We start from the raw sequence: 6,000 nt of genomic DNA on the forward strand, positions 1-6,000 counted from the left end.
TTGCTGATTTGTTAAAGGTTTGTTTTAGAGTCTTGCAGCAAACCTTGACAGAACATTCAGTTTAAGCTCACTTGAACCTTGTCATACTTTCATGGCTTTTGATATTTCCATAATTGCCAATGAATATGTGATTTATTTCAGATTAACTAAGTAACTAAAGTTACTTTAGTGCATCAAAAAATTTAAAAGCTTTTTGTGAGGAAATATTTTCTTTAGCTACCTGGAAATGAAATTGTTAGCTCAATAAAACATAGTAGAAACAGGTAGAAACTGAGTTTTCTGTGATTTTTAAATTAAAAATAAGCAGCAAAAAACACAAAAACTATTTCAAAAGAAAAACAAAATGAAACAAAAACAAATGACAACTTTTTAAATCAACCAAACTTAACAGGTAAAATAACTTCTTAAAATATTTACTAATTCACATTTTTGTAATCCAGCTACTCACTGAATAACATGCTTTGTGGCCATTCACCATATTCATACTCAATGCCAGGCAAGAGTTAGCAAAAGGGAATATCATTATGTAACCTAATGGTTAGGGTGTTTTGGTGGATTGGGAAATCCTGGATTTCCTCTCTTCCTAACCTTGCACTCTTCTAGGCATGTCCCTTGATTATATTTTACAAAACAAGTACATTAATTCTACAGTTATTGGTCATTGCTAAAGGTGATATATTGTAATAACTTTCCAACCAGCCTTCTAAAATAATTAATATCTTTGCCTTGTTTTCTTTTCTTAATTGTTCTGGTAATTCCTTACTATGAAGTCTCATTCCTGTTTTAATTTTAAATATTTTGGAAGTCTTCCATCTAATGGCAAAAAGAAGAACATCTTGTTGTATTCCTCACTGGAAATCTTAAAAAGCTTTTTGACCTTTAGTCTTCCGGTTTGTCTGCTAAGGATAAAGACTACTGCCTCGTATAATAGCTCAACACTTCAAGGTGCTGTTATGGACTATTTCATCAATGATTCACAAATTAAGGACTTCCTAAGAAATCTTTGATATCATAAGGTATAACAGGTACAACAGAGATATTATGGGCAATCATGTCAGCTAACAGCAGTGCTCCATTGAGATTCTACTGGAAAAAAAAACAACAAAATGAAACAGGAATGAATCAAATAAAATTATATATCTGATTAAAAGCAAAGAAAATAACCAGATCTCATTTCTAGCTCCACAGAGAGGATCTGCTTGTCCTGATATCCTACAACTAAGCAGAAAATATCTGAACTCTCATCATATGACTTGGTAATTTCTGCTAGATATGTGGATAGGTTTTGGGACTGGCTACTCAAACTCCCACTGTGAAAAGTAACTGCAGCTAGTACTGAATACTCTGGAAAACCTGGCTCCCAAATTCTTTATTTACAAACCTGAACTTTTGCTCTTTGTTTACGTATTTTGACAGATAATCAGTTCACTCCAAACTGACTTCTTTCTTCAGTGAAGAAGAGAGCAGGCAGACAAAACTAAATCATAACTTTCTTCACTTACATAACCTAAATGCATAGCTCTTTTATACATGCATGAGAAGCTTTCATTGAAGGATGTAAGCCTTGGCTCCTTAGAAGGACTTAAACCATACAACTGTCATCTGCAACCTAGCCTAGGAAACATGAGTGAGTATGTAAGCAGCACCTTTCTGCTTGCTTTTGTCACATGCCACTTAGTAATCAACACATTCTAACAAAGTGGACATGTGCAGCCTATCTTCCAAGTACTAAATATTTGGAAGGGATCTTTTAAGGGATTTTTATTTGACACACACACACAAACACCCCTTTCTATGTATGTATACAGAGGTTTGTGTTTATATACACATGCTCATCACAACAGAGTCCATAATAGTTGCCTCAAATGTGTGGGAATTTTGACAGCATTGTGTTTTCTTAAATGTGAGGCAGGGAGGAGGAAAAAAGGTTGAGGAGGAAGGGAGAATAGGTACTGGAATAAACAGTTTTTCAACATATGTTAGTCACATTAAATAGTTGATTTTAAAAGGTCCCAACAGCAGCCAGGAATTTTACCATCTGCTGATAGTATTCGTAAGCAGGTGTGAAGAGTGAGGATATTAAGAGGGATAGCTTCTAAAAAAAGGCTTGTGAATTCTATAATTTTCCCAAACTTTTCTGCTGTTTCATGGGATAAGTGCAATCTGCAGTCCAACCCCTTTTTATTCCACACTGAGAATTGGCTCTTCCCAGAAAAGAAGAATTCAGAGTATTTCTCCTAACACTGATCTATGGATTTTTTATTTTAAAATAATTCCATGGGGAAGTTGAAGATAGAAGTCCTTCTCTTCACAAGGAGTCATTACATCAATAATTTAGTCTGTACTATTGCAGATTTGCAACTGTTAGATCCTACAGGATATTAAATATGAGATGTATATTAAAGTTTCTGTAAAATATAACCTGTCATGTAAATAGTTTAAATATGAAAAATGTCTGTATTTTGAATTTTAAAACTTCATATATATCATATGTAAAGATTTTTAGAGTTATATTCTTCTCAAAATCTATAAATATGCTAGTTAGATGCTATAATCAATTATTATTCCTTACAGTTAACTACTGTAGTTAGTGTCAGCTATAATTTTTAAAAAAAAATCTTTTTCAAGACAATGGAAGTTCTTGTTTGTCTTTGGAGAAAAACTGTGGTACTTAGCTTTGTACTGTTTTAGGTGTTCCAAAAAAAGCATCCCTTCATAAATGAACTAACTTTTTTATTTTTGTTTTGAAAATATCTAATCCAAGTATGAAGTGTTTATCACAAAAACAAGTATATTTCTGTGATTTATTGGTTTCAAATTTTTCAAATTTTTTTTGGTTAAAATGTTATACAAACTAAAAAGTTCCCATGAATTATCTGAATTTCTTATTCCTCAATGAAAATAAAAAATTCTTCTCCTTTTTTTTAATAACTATGAAGTAAAACACAGTATATCCCATGCCATTGTTAGCTATTTGATACTTGTTTCAAATTGCACCCATTGCTTAGGTGAAGACCTTAAGTACCTTTTTTCAAAGCTATGACAATTTTTGCTTCTATCAAGTCCGTGAGACACCTGACAGTCCTTTAGGTTTCATTACTATGTCCCCTCTGTATTGAGGTAAAGGGATTCCAGAGCTTTTGGAAAAGAATTCTAATGAAATACATATAGATGAAAAATTAAATCTGGTTAATATTTTATCATTTGTATACTGAAAGAAGGCATCCTGCAACTCTTAATATTTTCTCTAAATAGACTTTAAAAAATAGAAATGCTGTTAATTATATGAACTAAACAAAGAAATAATTTGATTACATAAATGTAATTATATAACTTAAGGAAATAATTTAAACAAAAAAAACTTAGAGGAACATTTAAGCTGCTAAAAAGGGGGGATAGTGCAGGACTGGGAACTGTGACTACAATGCTTTTCTGCAGCGACACAAGTATGGAATCCCAGAATGATATCTCCAAGGATTAAATATTTGAGTTTTGTTTTACTATATAAAATTTCCTACTGGGGAGTCACAGAAGTGATGTCACAAAGGAGAATGTGTTTTTCACTAATACTGTGTATTCTGAGGATCTGTACTTTAACAGGTGATGTTAATGTCAAAGACTGACTCTGGATAAGTACAGGTTTCATGCTGCCAGACTTCCCTGATAATTTTGGCAAAATAGATGATGATTTTTTTTTTTTTTAAATACTCTTACCTTTAATATTAATCAAACTTCCTAGGGTAAATGAAAAATGAATAACAATTTTCCCCAGTCTATTCAAAAGAATAATTACTGAAACGTACCAGCCCCATTTCTTTAATCTTCTTTAATTCCAAAATTCACTTAGATGAAAATAAATCAACTTCCAGTGGTTTACAGCTTCAATGTACAATATATTTATTCCTGAATGTAAAGTGTGTATGTGTATTTTTGCACAAATTTATGTGTGGGATATATTTACCTGTTTAAAAAAATCTGTATTATATCCTTCCATAGCTATGAAGAACTCATGAAATAGCTGAATTGGCTTCTGAAGTAAATGAGGGTTCAATTCAGAGCCTAAATCTATTGTCTCATATGCTCAAACATGTTAAGAAGCAAAGCAAAAAGCAAAGCTGTTGTATATTTCTCAGCATTCGAAAGTGATGCAATGAGTCCTTCTGCTTTACTCATTTTTTTGTCTAATGTGAACCCTAACATCACAAAGTAAGGTTCTTTTGGGATTCAACCTTTCAAATAATACACACAGATGTTCAAATTGCCTCCTACAATAACATCAGGTTGCATATGCTACAAAATATTAATTACAGCCCAGAGGAATAATTCTTTAAAAATTGACCTCATAAATTTTGCTTAAGGGTTTGAAACTAACAATCCTTTGTAGTTTATGATTAACTGTATGCATAAATGAATAATAATAAAATGATTACATATTTTCTGAGGCTTACTAACTTTAGTATACATGAAGAATAATACACTATTCATCACTTCTATTTAGCTAAGGTAGGGTAACTCAGGATACAAAATTTTATTGTAGTACCTGTATTTTAAAGGAATAACTGTTGTTTAGAGTTCAATTCTTCTACAGTGCACATCCAAAACTTGTGGGTTTTTTATTCCTTTTTGGATAAATATATATTAGGAGGAAGAAGAACAAGAAGATTATGTGACCGTTACATCTAAATTTTAAATACTTTTCTGTTATAAATTACTGCTTTTTAAAGAAATGCAGATTCATAGCAATAAAGTTTGTTATAGCACTTACAGTCCAAAAAAATAAACATGAATAAAGAACTTTCTAGTGTCAAACATTTTTTCCCTGACACATATCATTTCTGGAGCCAAGAGGAAACTCTGCTTAGAAAATTGTGCACTTTCTGTAAAACTTACAAGAAACAATTATGTTATACAGAAAACAGAAATAAAATTGGTTTATCTTAATCCACAAAGAGCAAAACTGAATCCCCATGAAGTCTGTGCTTGAATCATAGCTGGTCGGTTTTGAAAAGAATTTTTTTTCTATGGTACTCTATGAATCAACAAGAGTTCTCAGCAGTAAGGAAAGTTAACTTTTACTATATTTAACTAATATCATAAAATTGCATTTTATAGTTCTGACCAGATATTATTATTAATAATAATCAGTATTTATTATTTTTATTTTTTAACATTTATTATATTGATTAGGTGATATTTAAAGCAGGTAGAAGAACTTTAAGATGGGCAGGCAAAGTTGCGAAGTAACATTTGATATTGTCTCCACTGGCAATATAACAATCTAACGTGTCTATTTGCAACAGTAAAAACAGTGACAAAAAAATCTATTTAAAATATTAAAATCATTTTACATTTCATTCTAGAATAAAATTCTGACACCATAAACATCCAAGAGGACCCTGCGTAGTTGGATTCTATATGCTTTGTAAGAATAAGAAAAATTCCCCGGTATGCAAGTGCTTATGAGAATGAAATCAGGTTATATTGGCAGAGTGACTGCTTTATTACATTTGTTAAACTTGAATATGTCAAATTCAAAGAGTAGGAGTGTGGTTATAGAATTGCTGAATCTCTTTATTTAGAGATCTTACTTCTAGAGACTAATAAGAGACATTTTAATTTTTGTTTTCATTATGCCAAATATAATAGAAAAAAATAACCTTATTTTGTCAATTCTATTTTGATTACTTTTTGTCTGACTTCTGAGTCCCTGAAACTCACACTTGTGGATTCACACCAAGATTGATGTCACAATTTTAGGACAAGAGATATCACAATAAACTAAAGGAATGCAAAAATAATTTATAGCAACATATGGATATAATAGAAAAGAATCTAAACATAGTTCTTACAGTTTCAAAGATCCTGAAGAGAAAGATTATTAAATCAAGGTTGACCTAAACATACCAGACAATAATGTCATTGCTATATCATAGCTGTGGGGTTTCATCCAGGTACTGAAACTCATTTTCCCTGCCGTCCAGCCTCTGATAATCTGAAATG

This window comes from Pygoscelis adeliae, unplaced genomic scaffold, assembly GCF_000699105.1.
Source record: "Pygoscelis adeliae isolate BGI_AS28 unplaced genomic scaffold, ASM69910v1 Scaffold133, whole genome shotgun sequence".
NCBI classification, from domain to species: Eukaryota; Metazoa; Chordata; class Aves; order Sphenisciformes; family Spheniscidae; genus Pygoscelis; species Pygoscelis adeliae.